At 43.0% G+C, this 17,467-nt stretch overlaps 2 non-coding genes and 1 pseudogene across 2 annotated transcripts; all 3 read left to right on the forward strand.

Moving 5' to 3' along the window:
• Positions 1-3,989: 3,989 nt before the first annotated feature.
• LOC121529933 lies at positions 3,990-5,984 on the forward strand. Its single transcript, XR_005993702.1, has one exon. It is a non-coding gene; the product is annotated as a small subunit ribosomal RNA (ribosomal RNA).
• A 633-nt stretch (positions 5,985-6,617) lies between these two features.
• Positions 6,618-6,797, forward strand: LOC121529932. Its single transcript, XR_005993701.1, has one exon. It is a non-coding gene; the product is annotated as a 5.8S ribosomal RNA (ribosomal RNA).
• A 400-nt stretch (positions 6,798-7,197) lies between these two features.
• LOC121529931 lies at positions 7,198-9,957 on the forward strand (annotated as a pseudogene).
• Positions 9,958-17,467: the final 7,510 nt, after the last annotated feature.

The raw sequence follows: 17,467 nt of genomic DNA on the forward strand, positions 1-17,467 counted from the left end.
TAATAATATGGGAATCTATAGGTGTCCAATAGTCCCCATAATGGTAGCCAAATGAAACGTCATCTTATTAGTGACGCCGTAATAAAACCACTTCTACATAAATAAAGAAATTATACAAGTACAAGTCTCATAAAGAGACTAAGTTAATAATATGGGAATCTATAGGTGTCCAATAGTCCCCATAATGGTAGCCAAATGAAACGTCATCTTATTAGTGACGCCGTAATAAAAGCACTTCTATATAAATAAAGAAATTATACAAGTACAAGTCTCATAAAGAGACTAAGTTAATAATATGGGAGTCTATAGGTGTCCAATAGTCCCCATAATGGTAGCCAAATGAAACGTCATCTTATTAGTGACGCCGTAATAAAAGCACTTCTACATAAATAAAGAAATTATACAAGTTCAAGTCTCATAAAGAGACTAAGTTAATAATATGGGAGTCTATAGGTGTCCAATAGTCCCCATAATGGTAGCCAAATGAAACGTCATCTTATTAGTGACGCCGTAATAAAAGCACTTCTATATAAATAAAGAAATTATACAAGTACAAGTCTCATAAAGAGACTAAGTTAATAATATGGGAGTCTATAGGTGTCCAATAGTCCCCATAATGGTAGCCAAATGAATCGTCATATTATTAGTGACGCCGTAATAAAAACACTTCTATATAAAGAAAGAAATTATACAAGTACAAGTCTCATAAAGAGACTAAGTTAATAATATGGGAATCTATAGGTGTCCAATAGTCCCCATAATGGTAGCCAACTGAAACGTCATTTTATTAGTGACGCCGTAATAAAAACATTTCTATATAAAGAAAGAAATTATACAAGTACAAGTCTCATAAAGAGACTAAGTTAATAATATGGGAATCTATAGGTGTCCAATAGTCCCCATAATGGTAGCCAAATGAAACGTCATTTTATTAGTGACGCCGTAATAAAAACATTTCTATATAAAGAAAGAAATTATACAAGTACAAGTCTCATAAAGAGACTAAGTTAATAATATGGGAATCTATAGGTGTCCAATAGTCCCCATAATGGTAGCCAAATGAAACGTCATATTATTAGTGACGCCATAATAAAAAAACTTCTATATAAATAAAGAAATTATACAAGTACAATAATTCGTATCATAAAGTAACTAAATTATCTTAATATGATATCTGTAAAATTCTTAAATAACGATGGATTGACTTGGTATAATAATAAATGAATGGATTATTAAGAAGGTTTTCACACATGTGCGTGTGTACCTATAATTATTATATATTATATATATAATATATTTATATATATATATAAGAAAAACCTATACAATATTTCTATATTATATAGGAAAATAATAAGATATTTAACATTATTCATATAAATATATAATAATTTATATATTGATATGACTTATATATACAATATTTATATGAAATAATAAGAAAATATATCTATATTTATATTATATGGTAGGAAGTGGTTGCCGACCAGATATATTGACCAAAATTTATGTTATGTCAAAAATATTAAGAAATTATGTATAATACATATAAATATAATAAGTTATATATTGATATAACTTATAAATACAATACTTATATGGAAATAATACAAAAAAATATATACATTATATGGAAAAAATAGAAAAATCCATAATATGATGAAACCTTAGTATGAAAAATGACGTTTTCACTGAAGGCGTGTCCAAAAACATATATAGGTAGGCAGTGGTTGCCGACCAGATATATTGACCAAAACTTATGTTATGTCAATAATAATAAGAAATTATGTATTATACATATAAATATGATAAGTTATATATTGATATAACTTATAAATACAATATTTATATGAAATAATAAGAAAATATATCTATATTATATGGAAAATATAGAAAAATCAATAATATGATGAAACCTTAGTATGAAAAATGACGTTTTTACTGAAGTCGTGTCCAAAAACATATATAGGTAGGCAGTGGTTGCCGACCAGATATATTGACCAAAACTTATGTTAAGTCAATAATAATAAGAAATTATGTATTATACATATAAATATAATAAGTTATATATTGATATAACTTATAAATACAATATTTATATGAAATAATATAAAAAAATATATATATTATATGGAAAAAATAGAAAAATCCATAATATGATGAAACCTTAGTATGAAAAATGACGTTTTCACTGAAGGCGTGTCCAAAAACATATATAGGTAGGCAGTGGTTGCCGACCAGATATATTGACCAAAACTTATGTTATGTCAATTATAATAAGAAATTATGTATTATACATATAAATATAATAAGTTATATATTGATATAACTTATAAATACAATATTTATATGAAATAATATAAAAAAATATATATATTATATGGAAAAAATAGAAAAATCCATAATATGATGAAACCTTAGTATGAAAAATGACGTTTTCACTGAAGGCGTGTCCAAAAACATATATAGGTAGGCAGTGGTTGCCGACCAGATATATTGACCAAAACTTATGTTATGTCAATTATAATAAGAAATTATGTATTATACATATAAATATAATAAGTTATATATTGATATAACTTATAAATACAATATTTATATGAAATAATATAAAAAAATATATATATTATATGGAAAAAATAGAAAAATCCATAATATGATGAAACCTTAGTATGAAAAATGACGTTTTCACTGAAGGCGTGTCCAAAAACATATATAGGTAGGCAGTGGTTGCCGACCAGATATATTGACCAAAACTTATGTTATGTCAATTATAATAAGAAATTATGTATTATACATATAAATATAATAAGTTATATATTGATATAACTTATAAATACAATATTTATATGAAATAATATAAAAATATAATTATATTATATGGAAAAAATAGAAAAATCCATAATATGATGAAACCTTGGTATGAAAAATGACGTTTTCACTGAAGGCGTGTCCAAAAACATATATAGGTAGGCAGTGGTTGCCGACCAGATATATTGACCAAAACTTATGTTATGTCAATAATAATAAGAAATTGAATATTATACATATAAATCTAATAAGTTATATTAATATGACTTATAGGTTCAATATGTATATGAGACACTATTAAAACTTTCTTTATAATATAAGAGAGTATATACATCTTGGGTGCCAAAAAGAATGAAAAATACCCATTTTCAGGACAGCGTGTCCAAAAACTACTATATGATGGTCAGTTGTTGGCCATCCAGTATTGATCAAAATTTACATTATATATATAAATTTTGTCAATATTTATAAAAAGGAAATTTATAATAATAATATTATCCGTATAAATTTGTTACAATTTTCTCTTAGAATATTGAACTTGGCTACGCGGTTAATATTTATTGCCCTTAGATAATATCGTTGAAACAAAGGCCAAGGTGTTTATATATTACTATATAACTACAATTCGTTTCCAATTATTATCGTTAATTTTCAACAGAAAGGTGGTATATACTGTAACTTGATTGATATACTATATATTTACCTAACAATTGGATCATAGAATATCGTTTTCGGTATTATGTGGTTCAGCGAGATCAAAGGAATTGTAAAAATATATTTTTATATAAGCGTTCGGTTTTATATTATATATTACTCGAAAGTTTATATGAAAAAGATAAATTTTAAATTTATCATCAAAATGCAAATGATTTAATTCAATATTTATATTGATTAAACAAAAATTAAACATGTGTGGATACAATAATATTGTATGTTGAAATAAAATGATATTTTAGAATGAAATTATGTATATGGTATTTATAAAATATATAATGGAAATATATATTATTGTATTGAAAACTATTTCAATCGATAATAAAACTGGAGAACAAAAAAAACGAATACGATGGCTTTAATAAGTGGCCGTATTCGAATATAAGAAATAAATAAATTATTTCTACAAGAGAAATACAAATTTCTATTCAAAAATATGAAAATGAAATATGATTAAAAACATTATTCTGGTTGATCCTGCCAGTAGTTATATGCTTGTCTCAAAGATTAAGCCATGCATGTCTAAGTACACACGAATTAAAAGTGAAACCGCAAAAGGCTCATTATATCAGTTATGGTTCCTTAGATCGTTAACAGTTACTTGGATAACTGTGGTAATTCTAGAGCTAATACATGCAATTAAAACATGAACCTTATGGGACATGTGCTTTTATTAGGCTAAAACCAAGCGATCGCAAGATCGTTATATTGGTTGAACTCTAGATAACATGCAGATCGTATGGTCATGTACCGACGACAGATCTTTCAAATGTCTGCCCTATCAACTTTTGATGGTAGTATCTAGGACTACCATGGTTGCAACGGGTAACGGGGAATCAGGGTTCGATTCCGGAGAGGGAGCCTGAGAAACGGCTACCACATCTAAGGAAGGCAGCAGGCGCGTAAATTACCCACTCCCAGCTCGGGGAGGTAGTGACGAAAAATAACAATACAGGACTCATATCCGAGGCCCTGTAATTGGAATGAGTACACTTTAAATCCTTTAACAAGGACCAATTGGAGGGCAAGTCTGGTGCCAGCAGCCGCGGTAATTCCAGCTCCAATAGCGTATATTAAAGTTGTTGCGGTTAAAACGTTCGTAGTTGAACTTGTGCTTCATACGGGTAGTACAACTTACAATTGTGGTTAGTACTATACCTTTATGTATGTAAGCGTATTACCGGTGGAGTTCTTATATGTGTTGAGATACTTGTATTTTTTCATATGTTCCTCCTATTTAAAAACCTGCATTAGTGCTCTTAAACGAGTGTTATTGTGGGCCGGTACAATTACTTTGAACAAATTAGAGTGCTTAAAGCAGGCTTCAAATGCCTGAATATTCTGTGCATGGGATAATGAAATAAGACCTCTGTTCTGCTTTCATTGGTTTTCAGATCAAGAGGTAATGATTAATAGAAGCAGTTTGGGGGCATTAGTATTACGACGCGAGAGGTGAAATTCTTGGACCGTCGTAAGACTAACTTAAGCGAAAGCATTTGCCAAAGATGTTTTCATTAATCAAGAACGAAAGTTAGAGGTTCGAAGGCGATCAGATACCGCCCTAGTTCTAACCATAAACGATGCCAGCTAGCAATTGGGTGTAGCTACTTTTATGGCTCTCTCAGTCGCTTCCCGGGAAACCAAAGCTTTTGGGCTCCGGGGGAAGTATGGTTGCAAAGCTGAAACTTAAAGGAATTGACGGAAGGGCACCACCAGGAGTGGAGCCTGCGGCTTAATTTGACTCAACACGGGAAAACTTACCAGGTCCGAACATAAGTGTGTAAGACAGATTGATAGCTCTTTCTCGAATCTATGGGTGGTGGTGCATGGCCGTTCTTAGTTCGTGGAGTGATTTGTCTGGTTAATTCCGATAACGAACGAGACTCAAATATATTAAATAGATATCTTCAGGATTATGGTGCTGAAGCTTATATAGCCTTCATTCACGGTGGCAGTAAAATGTTTATTGTGTTTGAATGTGTTTATATAAGTGGAGCCGTACCTGTTGGTTTGTCCCATTATAAGGACACTAGCTTCTTAAATGGACAAATTGCGTCTAGCAATAATGAGATTGAGCAATAACAGGTCTGTGATGCCCTTAGATGTCCTGGGCTGCACGCGCGCTACAATGAAAGTATCAACGTGTATTTCCTAGACCGAGAGGTCCGGGTAAACCGCTGAACCACTTTCATGCTTGGGATTGTGAACTGAAACTGTTCACATGAACTTGGAATTCCCAGTAAGTGTGAGTCATTAACTCGCATTGATTACGTCCCTGCCCTTTGTACACACCGCCCGTCGCTACTACCGATTGAATTATTTAGTGAGGTCTCCGGACGTGATCACTGTGACGCCTTGTGTGTTACGGTTGTTTCGCAAAAGTTGACCGAACTTGATTATTTAGAGGAAGTAAAAGTCGTAACAAGGTTTCCGTAGGTGAACCTGCGGAAGGATCATTATTGTATAATATCCTTACCGTTAACAAAAAATTTGTATTATATTTATTTATAATTCAAATAAAAACAATTTGCCAAAATAAATAACAAAAAGAATTCATGAAATTCAAAAAATGATGGTGTAGTGGCGGTCATCATTATATATATATCAACACAAATGAACATATAATGGCTTTTCCTTAATTATATGTATTTTATGGAGTGTGGATGGAGGAGGAGAAAGACTTTATTATAAGAGGCACAAAGTCAAAATGCAAATGCATTTTTAAATAATATTTATCATGTGTGTATATGGACCATAATATAACACGCGTTGCGAATATGTATTGTTCATCTCAGCTATGAGCATACGTTGGATTATGCAACAACCTAAAATATACAATGTTGTACCTGGTATTCTTCAGGTTAATGTTTTATATAAATCCCAATGTATATCGCTTAAAAAGTATTCATACCGTAAATTGCCCGTAAATCACTTGATATACATTGCTTATATAAAACTAAGACATTTCGCAACATTTATTTTAGGTATAAAAACATATTTATTGAAGGAATTGATATATGCCAGTAAAATGGTGTATTTTTAATTTCTTTCAATAAAAACATAAATGACAAAATTAAAAAACCAAATATTAAAACTCTAAGCGGTGGATCACTCGGCTCATGGGTCGATGAAGAACGCAGCAAACTGTGCGTCATCGTGTGAACTGCAGGACACATGAACATCGACATTTTGAACGCATATCGCAGTCCATGCTGTTATAGTACTTTAATTAATTTTATAGTGCTGCTTGGACTACATATGGTTGAGGGTTGTAAGACTATGCTAATTAAGTTGTTTATAAAATTTGAAATCAGATTTTATAAGCGTATGGTATATTATTGGATACAAATAATTAAATTATTTTATTCATAATATTAAAAAATGTATGAAAAAACATTATCTCGCATTTGTTATTTATTTGAATGTGAAAAAACGAAGAGAAATATTTTCGATTTCAGTCAAATAATACTGAGAAATGTCTAGCATAAAAATTTATCTAGAATTGTCTCATATTAATGATATGAAAATTGAAAGCAAATGGAAATGTTATTGTTCTTCGTTGATTCGTTTAAAATAGCATATAAAAATGGAAATATAATTGTAAACGAATTTATTAAAATGTTTTTATCATTATATATATAAAAGAATTAATTGCATTAAAAGTGTTATATACAACCTCAACTCATATGGGACTACCCCCTGAATTTAAGCATATTAATTTGGGGAGGAAAAGAAACTAACAAGGATTTTCTTAGTAGCGGCGAGCGAAAAGAAATCAGTTCAGCACTAAGTCACTTTGTCTATATGGCAAATGTGAGATGCAGTGTATGGAGCGTCAATATTCTAGTATGAGAAATTAATGATTTAAGTCCTTCTTAAATGAGGCCATTTACCCATAGAGGGTGCCAGGCCCGTATAACGTTAATGATTACTAGATGATGTTTCCAAAGAGTCGTGTTGCTTGATAGTGCAGCACTAAGTGGGTGGTAAACTCCATCTAAAACTAAATATAACCATGAGACCGATAGTAAACAAGTACCGTGAGGGAAAGTTGAAAAGAACTCTGAATAGAGAGTTAAATAGTACGTGAAACTGCTTAGAGGTTAAGCCCGATGAACCTGAATATCCGTTATGGAAAATTCATCATTATAATTGTAATATTTAAACAATATTATGATAATAGTGTGCATTTTTTCCATATAAGGACATTGTAATCTATTAGCATACAAAATTTATCATAAAATATAACTTATAGTTTATTCCAATTAAATTGCTTGCATTTTAACACAGAATAAATGTTATTAATTTGATAAAGTGCTGATAGATTTATATGAATACAGTGCGTTAATTTTTCGGAATTATATAATGGCATAATTATCATTGATTTTTGTGTTTATTATATGCACTTGTATGATTAACAATGCGAAAGATTCAGGATACCTTCGGGACCCGTCTTGAAACACGGACCAAGGAGTCTAACATATGTGCAAGTTATTGGGATATAAACCTAATAGCGTAATTAACTTGGCTTTATAATGGGATTAGTTTTTTAACTATTTATAGTTAATTAACACAATCCCGGGGCGTTCTATATAGTTATGTATAATGATATTTATATCATATATGCCTCTAACTGGAACGTACCTTGAGCATATATGCTGTGACCCGAAAGATGGTGAACTATACTTGATCAGGTTGAAGTCAGGGGAAACCCTGATGGAAGACCGAAACAGTTCTGACGTGCAAATCGATTGTCAGAATTGAGTATAGGGGCGAAAGACCAATCGAACCATCTAGTAGCTGGTTCCTTCCGAAGTTTCCCTCAGGATAGCTGGTGCATTTTAATATTATATAAAATAATCTTATCTGGTAAAGCGAATGATTAGAGGCCTTAGGGTCGAAACGATCTTAACCTATTCTCAAACTTTAAATGGGTAAGAACCTTAACTTTCTTGATATGAAGTTTAAGGTTATGATATAATGTGCCCAGTGGGCCACTTTTGGTAAGCAGAACTGGCGCTGTGGGATGAACCAAACGTAATGTTACGGTGCCCAAATTAACAACTCATGCAGATACCATGAAAGGCGTTGGTTGCTTAAAACAGCAGGACGGTGATCATGGAAGTCGAAATCCGCTAAGGAGTGTGTAACAACTCACCTGCCGAAGCAACTAGCCCTTAAAATGGATGGCGCTTAAGTTGTATACCTATACATTACCGCTAAAGTAGATGATTTATATTACTTGTAATATAAATTTTGAAACTTTAGTGAGTAGGAAGGTACAATGGTATGCGTAGAAGTGTTTGGCGTAAGCCTGCATGGAGCTGCCATTGGTACAGATCTTGGTGGTAGTAGCAAATAATCGAATGAGACCTTGGAGGACTGAAGTGGAGAAGGGTTTCGTGTGAACAGTGGTTGATCACGAGTTAGTCGGTCCTAAGTTCAAGGCGAAAGCCGAAAATTTTCAAGTAAAAACTGAAATATACAAATAAAAGCTGGAAATAATATACTTGAATAATTTTGAACGAAAGGGAATACGGTTCCAATTCCGTAACCTGTTGAGTATCCGTTTGTTATTAAATATGGGCCTCGTGCTCATCCTGGCAACAGGAACGACCATAAAGAAGCCGTCGAGAGATATCGGAAGAGTTTTCTTTTCTGTTTTATAGCCGTACTACCATGGAAGTCTTTCGCAGAGAGATATGGTAGATGGGCTAGAAGAGCATGACATATACTGTTGTGTCGATATTTTCTCCTCGGACCTTGAAAATTTATGGTGGGGACACGCAAACTTCTCAACAGGCCGTACCAATATCCGCAGCTGGTCTCCAAGGTGAAGAGTCTCTAGTCGATAGAATAATGTAGGTAAGGGAAGTCGGCAAATTAGATCCGTAACTTCGGGATAAGGATTGGCTCTGAAGATTGAGATAGTCGGGCTTGATTGGGAAACAATAACATGGTTTATGTGCTCGTTCTGGGTAAATAGAGTTTCTATCATTTATGGTAGTTACTTGTTCCCCGGATAGTTTAGTTACGTAGCCAATTGTGGAACTTTCTTGCTAAAATTTTTAAGAATACTAGTTGGGTTAAACCAATTAGTTCTTATTAATTATAACGATTATCAATTAACAATCAATTCAGAACTGGCACGGACTTGGGGAATCCGACTGTCTAATTAAAACAAAGCATTGTGATGGCCCTAGCGGGTGTTGACACAATGTGATTTCTGCCCAGTGCTCTGAATGTCAAAGTGAAGAAATTCAAGTAAGCGCGGGTCAACGGCGGGAGTAACTATGACTCTCTTAAGGTAGCCAAATGCCTCGTCATCTAATTAGTGACGCGCATGAATGGATTAACGAGATTCCTACTGTCCCTATGTCTAGTGACGCGCATGAATGGATTAACGTCGGACGTGTTTTCGTTGCGCTCCGTTTCGTTGTTGAATAACTTTTGATTCCGCGGGAATTAAAATCCGATTTTGGTTTTAAAATTCGCGGGAGTGGAAGAGGAAAACGCGGGTGTAATTTTTATTTCGGGAAATTCGTTTTCCCGGGAGAAAACAGCGTTCGAAGTTTTTTCACGCAAAACACGTGTTTGCAGCCATACTTACTTGTATTGGTAAGTAAACAAACCAAACGGAAGATTTAGAAGCATACTTCTAGGCTACGTTTATTGCAAATTTCGTTGCATACTTCGAGGCAGTTATGGCGCCACCTCATCCGGTGGAGGGCGCCACTTAGTGACAGTGACAGGTCGGTTGCTAGCAGTAGAGCTAGCAGTCGTGCTGGTAGGGGTCGCCGGGGGAAGCGGGTAAAACCCGTCTCTCCTACTACCTCGGCGACCACTAAGGCTGCGAAGCAGTTGGCTGTCGGTGGTGAAGGCGGGGAGCCAGTAGCTGCCGGTGCCATGGATGACGTTTTTGAGCTGCTGAACAGGCAGAGCACGCTGGAGCCTACCTTCGACCAGGCGGCTGTTTCCCAGGCTGCCAACGATGCGAAATCTATTTCGGTTGAAATTGCGGCGATGCTGGAATGTATCCAGAAGAAGGCCGAATCTGCTGGCCTCGCTGCCGCGAAGGCATCTGTCTCTGCGGCTGCCCCCGTTGCCGCCCCCGTTGCCGCCCCCGTAGCTGCCACCGCCGCAGCCCCCGCTGCTGCCCCCGTTGCAGCCCCCGCTGCTGCCCCCGCTGCTGCCCCCGCTACTGGCCCCACTAGGAACGCCGGCGCTGCCCCTCCCCGAGGCCCCGTTCAGTCCCCTGCCGTAGCGTCCACTGCTGACACTGTGGCGGAGCTGGCCAGGGTTAAGGAGGCGTTCCTAGAGGAATGCGTGACGACTAAGCTGTCCACTGAGCAGGCCTGCGCCATGATGCGGTGCCTGAGCGGATTCGAGGGGCTGGTGCTGGCGCTTTCGTCGCGCAACGCAGCGTTGCAGGCGTTGTGTGACCAGCAGCGGATGCCGCCCCCGTCGACTCTGAGGTCCGCTGTGGCGCCGGCTGTGGTTTCGAAGCCACCTGCAGGATATGCATCTGCATATCCTAGCCTGCCGGCACCTTCCGTAGCTCCAGTGGCTGCGCCTCGCAAACCGCGCGAGACGTGGTCCGCAGTTGTGCTGAGTAAGGACCCGAATGTCTCGGGTAAAGAGGTTGCTGAAAAGGTGCGCAAAGAGATCGCCCCTTCGCTTGGTGTCCGCCTGCATGAGGTGAGAGGGCTTGCGCGTGGCGGTGCCATTATCCGCACCCCCTCATCAGGCGAGATCCGAAAAGTTGTCGCGAATAAAAGGTTCGGTGAAATTGGCTTGGAGGTCAAGCCGAACGCTGCTCAAAAACCAAAGCTGATTGTACAGGATGTGGCATCACAGATCACTCCGGGTGAATTTATGGAGGAACTGTATGCGAACAACCTCAAAGAACACATACCGGAGGCGGAGTTCCGCAGAGCTGTACATTTGGAGACCAAGCCCTGGACGGTGACCGATGGAGCCACGATAAACGTGACTCTGGAATGCGAGCCGAAAGTGCTAGAGCTGCTAGATGGTGGGAGAATCTACATCAAGTGGTTCTCTTACCGGTGCAGGGCACTTGTCAGGACGTACGCCTGCCACAGATGTGTTGGCTTTAACCATAAAGTCGCAGAGTGCAAGCAGAAGGACAATGTCTGCAGACAGTGCGGACAGTCCGGCCACAGTGCGCGAAGCTGCACAAACCCCGTCGACTGCCGGAATTGCCGCTTCTACGGGCACCCCTCGGGGCACAGCATGCTGTCCCCGAGCTGCCCGGTGTATGCGGCGGTGCTAGCGAGGGTGAATTCTAGACATTAATGTTTAGGTTCATCCAAGCAAACTGTGGCCGAGGCCGGGCTGCGACAATTGAGCTCGCAGTCCGCCTGAGGGAGTCTGGATGTCTGTTTGCACTGCTGCAGGAGCCATATGCCGGTAGCGGGACGAGTGATGTGCTGCCGGAAGGAATGAGGATGTTTGCCGATCGTAGAGGCAAGGCAGCCATCCTCGTGGATCACCAGGATGTCATCTGCATGCCGATGGAGACGCTTACCACCGACTATGGCGTATGCGTGAGCGTTGAAGGGAGTTTTGGCTCAATCTTCCTTTGCTCTGTATACTGCCAGTTCGACGCCGATCTAGAACCGTACCTCAGATACATGGATGCGGTCCTGCTGCAGGCCAGCAGAACCCCCGCAATCCTTGGACTTGACGGGAACGCAGTGTCCCCCCTGTGGTTTAGTAAACTCCCTCGGAATCCCGAGGGACATGCAAACCACAGCCGGGGTGAGCTGCTGTCTGAGTGGATGCTGGAGAGTGGAGCCGTTGCCCTCAATCAGCCTAGCCCGGTGTTCACGTTCGATACCTACCGTGCACGTAGTGATATCGACGTGACAATTGCCAACGATGCAGCATCAGTGTGGGCCACATTTGAGTGGAGAGTGGACGAGTGGGAGTTGAGTGACCACAACATGATCAGTGTTGTGGCAACACCAGTGACCACGCGCACAGTTGAGAGCCTAGCTCCTGTGCCGTCCTGGAACATCTCCAATGCTCGCTGGCAATTGTTCGAACAGGAGATGGTAAGTCGGTCAGCCGATATTCCGGAAGACTTCTCACAGTTGCCGTTGGACCAGCAAGTCTCGACCCTGCGCGATATGGTACACGATGTATGTGACCTCGCGTTGGGTAGGAGGATGCCGAGATCGCCCAGGAGGAGGAGACCAGGCTGGTGGACCGCCAGCCTGAATGCGCAGAGGCGCGAAGTACGGAGACTTCGTCGACAGCTTCAAAGCGCAAACCGTCGAGGTGACGGTGATGCGGCTGAGCTTCTTGTGGTCGCGCTGAGGCAAGCCTCAGCCGGTTACAAGAAGCTCATCCTTGAGGCGAAGGAGGATAGTTGGAAGCGCTTCGTGGGAGAGAATGCACACGATCCCTGGGGGCGCGTCTACAAGATCTGCCGAGGGCGTAGGAAGTGCACGGAGATTGGGTGCCTCCGCGTTGATGGCGAGCTGGTCACTGATTGGAGTGACTGTGCGCGTGTGCTCCTCCGTAACTTTTTCCCAGTTGCGGAGTCGAATGCACCGATTGCCGGAGCGGAGGAGGTCCCACCGTCTCTCGAGGAAGGAGAGGTTGATGCTTGTGTCGCCAGGTTGAAGAGCAGACGCTCTCCTGGCATGGACGGCATCAACGGCACTATCTGCAAAGCAGTGTGGCGCGCCATACCTCAGCATCTGACGGCGCTTTATTCCCGTTGCATCCAGTCGGGTTACTTCCCCCGAGTGGAAGTGCCCACGTGTAGTGGCGCTACTCAAGGGGCCCGACAAGGATAGGTGCGAACCCTCGTCGTACCGTGGGATTTGCCTGCTGCCAGTTTTTGGCAAGGTGCTTGAGGCCATCATGGTGGATCGTGTGAGAGAAGTTCTTCCGGAAGGATGCAGATGGCAGTTCGGATTTCGCCAAGGACGATGTGTGGATGACGCTTGGAGGCACGTGAAGAGCAGTGTCGCCGCCAGCCCGGCGCGATACGTGCTCGGGATCTTCGTGGATTTCAAGGGAGCGTTTGACAACGTCGAGTGGAGTGCTGCACTGCGCCGGCTCGCCGACTTGGGATGCCGAGAGTTGAGCTTGTGGCAGAGCTTCTTCTCAGACAGAAGAGCAGAGATCCGAAGCAGTTCCGGAACTGTGAACGTTCCGGTAACTAGAGGTTGCCCGCAGGGATCTATCAGTGGCCCTTTTATTTGGGATCTGCTGATGGATGTTCTGCTCCGACGCCTCCAGTCATACTGCGCATTCAGCGCGTATGCGGATGACCTGCTTCTTCTTGTCGAAGGCAACTCCCGAGCCGTGCTGGAGGACAAAGGAGCGCAACTGATGTCCATCGTTGAAACGTGGGGTACGGAAATCGGTGTAACCGTTTCCACCAGCAAGACGGTAACTATGCTGCTGAAGGGTGCCCTCGCGCGTCCCCCGTTGGTGAGATCTGCAGGAGCAAATCTCCCATATGTTCGCAGCTGCCGGTATCTTGGCATCACGGTCAGCGAGCGCATGAATTTTTTCATGCACATCGCATCGCTGCGTCAGCGAATGACCGGAGTTGTCGGAGCATTGTCGCGTGTGCTACGAGCTGACTGGGGATTCAGTCCTCGGGCCAGGCGTACTATCTATGCCGGACTCATGGTGCCTTGTGCACTATTTGGTGCCTCGGTATGGTATGTCGTGACGACGAGACAAGTTGTGGCCAGGAGGCGACTTCTTGCCTGCCAGAGGCTTATCCTCTTAGGATGCCTCCCGGTATGCCGTACAGTGTCAACCCTGGCACTGCAGGTGCTTGCTGGAGCCCCGCCTCTTGACTTGGCTGCTATGGGAATGGCAGTCAAGTACAAGTTGAAGCGTGGATACCCGCTGGAGGAGAACGACTGGCTCTATGGCGAAGACATCTCAGGTCTTAGCTGGACACAACGAATTGCGCGGATAGACGGATGCCTCCTGTCGGACTGGCAGAGCAGATGGGATGATGGTGACTCACTCGGTCGGGTGACTCACAAGTTCATCCCAGATGCAGGGTTCGTCTATCGGAATCCGAATTTTGGATTTTCGATGCGCGCAGGATTCCTGATGACAGGGCATGGGTCGTTCAATGCATTTCTGCATAGAAGAGGCCTCAGTGATTCCCCCGCATGTTCATGTGGCGATCCAAACGAGGACTGGGAGCATATCTTATGTGCTTGCCCCCTCTATGCAGACTTGCGAGACCTCGATGGACTCGGTTTGCAGCACGTTGGCGGAAGCTGGACATTTGGAAGGATTCTGGAGAGCAGCGACAGGACCAGGAGACTCGCAGAGTTTGCTGAGGAGGTGTTTCGGAGAAGAAGGGGCCGTTAGGGTCCATATCCCTTGCCGTGTGGTTAGCGGCGTAGAATACTGCCTCAGTTCGCCATAGCTTGTCGTAAGAGGCGACTAACATGGCAGGGCCCCCCATCCGAGCTTGTCGGAGCTAAAGGGGTGGGTCACCGAGCCCACAAACTTCGGTACCACGGGTTGGTAGTGCTCCAAGCACTACCAAATGAGGTTGGCCCCCTAGTGGGAGTATCGTGGTGGCTGTGGTTGATACCTACATCGCGGGTAGAATCTTCAGATTCGACGTGGAGTTGCGTTATACAACTCGGGTGCTGTGACCCATAGAGCAGCAGAGGTGATAGATACACCTCGCCTCCCTCCGGAGGGAGTATGTTGCCCGACACAAACAAAGCACATACTCGACAGGTACCAGGGTGGTCGCTATGTACATAGCTATAGCTTCCAGTCTGGGGCGCTGGCCGGCGTACCATCCGCGCCCGTGCACTATATGCCTAAATCTAGGCATATTCGAGTGCCGTGGTTGTAATCCCTTCAGTGTGGAACACGCCACGTAAAATAAGTTCGGAGGGATCCGAGACACACGCCTGTCCCTATGTTCGCAGGCTGCAAGCAAAAGAGAATGTCTGCAGACAGTGCGGACAGTCCGGCCACAGTGCGCGTGAAGTTGCACAAACCCCGGTGGGCTGACAAAACTGCCGAGTCGACAGGCACCCTCGGGGCACAGCATACTGTCTCCCGAGCTGCGCCGGAGGCCCTGCGGCTGGTGCTAGCGAGGGTGAATTCTAGACACTACATCGTTTAGGTTCATCCAAGTAAACTGTTGGTCGAGGTCGGGCGCGACAATCGAGCTTGCAGTCACGATGAGGGAGTCTGAGATCTGTCTGTTTGCACTGCTGCAGAGCCATAGCCGGTATGCCCGGGGAGTGATGCTGCCGGAAGGAATGAGGATGTTTTGCCGATCGTAGAGGCAAAGGCAGCCATCCTCGTGGATCACCAGGATGTCATCTGCATGCCGATGGAGACGCTTACCACCGACTATGGCGTATGCGTGAGCGTTGAAGGAGTTTTGGCTCAATCTTCCTTTGCTCTGTATACTGCCAGTTCGACGCCGATCTAGAACCGTACCTCAGATACATGGATGCGGTCCTGCTGCAGGCCAGCAGAACCCCCGCAATCCTTGGACTTGACGGGAACGCAGTGTCCCCCTGTGGTTTAGTAAACTCCCTCGGAATCCCGAGGGACATGCAAACCCACAGCCGGGGTGAGCTGCTGTCTGAGTGGATGCTGGAGAGTGGAGCCGTTGCCCTCAATCAGCCTAGCCCGGTGTTCACGTTCGATACCTACCGCACGTAGTGATATCGACGTGACAATTGCCAACGATGCAGCATCAGTGTGGGCCACATTTGAGTGGAGAGTGGACGAGTGGGAGTTGAGTGACCACAACATGATCAGTGTTGTGGCAACACCAGTGACCACGCGCACAGTTGAGAGCCTAGCTCCTGTGCCGTCCTGGAACATCTCCAATGCTCGCTGGCAATTGTTCGAACAGGAGATGGTAAGTCGGTCAGCCGATATTCCGGAAGACTTCTCACAGTTGCCGTTGGACCAGCAAGTCTCGACCCTGCGCGATATGGTACACGATGTATGTGACCTCGCGTTGGGTAGGAGGATGCCGAGATCGCCCAGGAGGGAGGAGACCAGGCTGGTGGACCGCCAGCCTGAATGCGCAGAGGCGCGAAGTACGGAGACTTCGTCGACAGCTTCAAAGCGCAAACCGTCGAGGTGACGGTGATGCGGCTGAGCCTTGTGGTCGCGCTGAGGCAAGCCTCAGCCGGTTACAAGAAGCTCATCCTTGAGGCGAAGGAGGATAGTTGGAAGCGCTTCGTGGGAGAGAATGCACACGATCCCTGGGGGCGCGTCTACAAGATCTGCCGAGGGCGTAGGGAAGTGCACGGAGATTGGGTGCCTCCGCGTTGATGGCGAGCTGGTCACCGATTGGAGTGACTGTGCGCGTGTGCTCCTCCGTAACTTTTTCCCAGTTGCGGAGTCGAATGCACCGATTGCCGGAGCGGAGGAGGTCCCACCGTCTCTCGAGGAAGGAGAGGTTGATGCTTGTGTCGCCAGGTTGAAGAGCAGACGCTCTCCTGGCATGGACGGCATCAACGGCACTATCTGCAAAGCAGTGTGGCGCGCCATACCTCAGCATCTGACGGCGCTTTATTCCCGTTGCATCCAGTCGGGTTACTTCCCCGAGAGTGGAAGTGCCCACGTGTAGTGGCGCTACTCAAGGGGCCCGACAAGGATAGGTGCGAACCCTCGTCGTACCGTGGGATTTGCCTGCTGCCAGTTTTTGGCAAGGTGCTTGAGGCCATCATGGTGGATCGTGTGAGAGAAGTTCTTCCGGAAGGATGCAGATGGCAGTTCGGATTTCGCCAAGGACGATGTGTGGATGACGCTTGGAGGCACGTGAAGAGCAGTGTCGCCGCCAGCCCGGCGCGATACGTGCTCGGGATCTTCGTGGATTTCAAGGGAGCGTTTGACAACGTCGAGTGGAGTGCTGCACTGCGCCGGCTCGCCGACTTGGGAT

Source organism: Drosophila eugracilis, unplaced genomic scaffold (genome assembly GCF_018153835.1).
Source record: "Drosophila eugracilis isolate 14026-0451.02 unplaced genomic scaffold, ASM1815383v1 contig_21, whole genome shotgun sequence".
NCBI classification, from domain to species: domain Eukaryota; kingdom Metazoa; phylum Arthropoda; class Insecta; order Diptera; family Drosophilidae; genus Drosophila; species Drosophila eugracilis.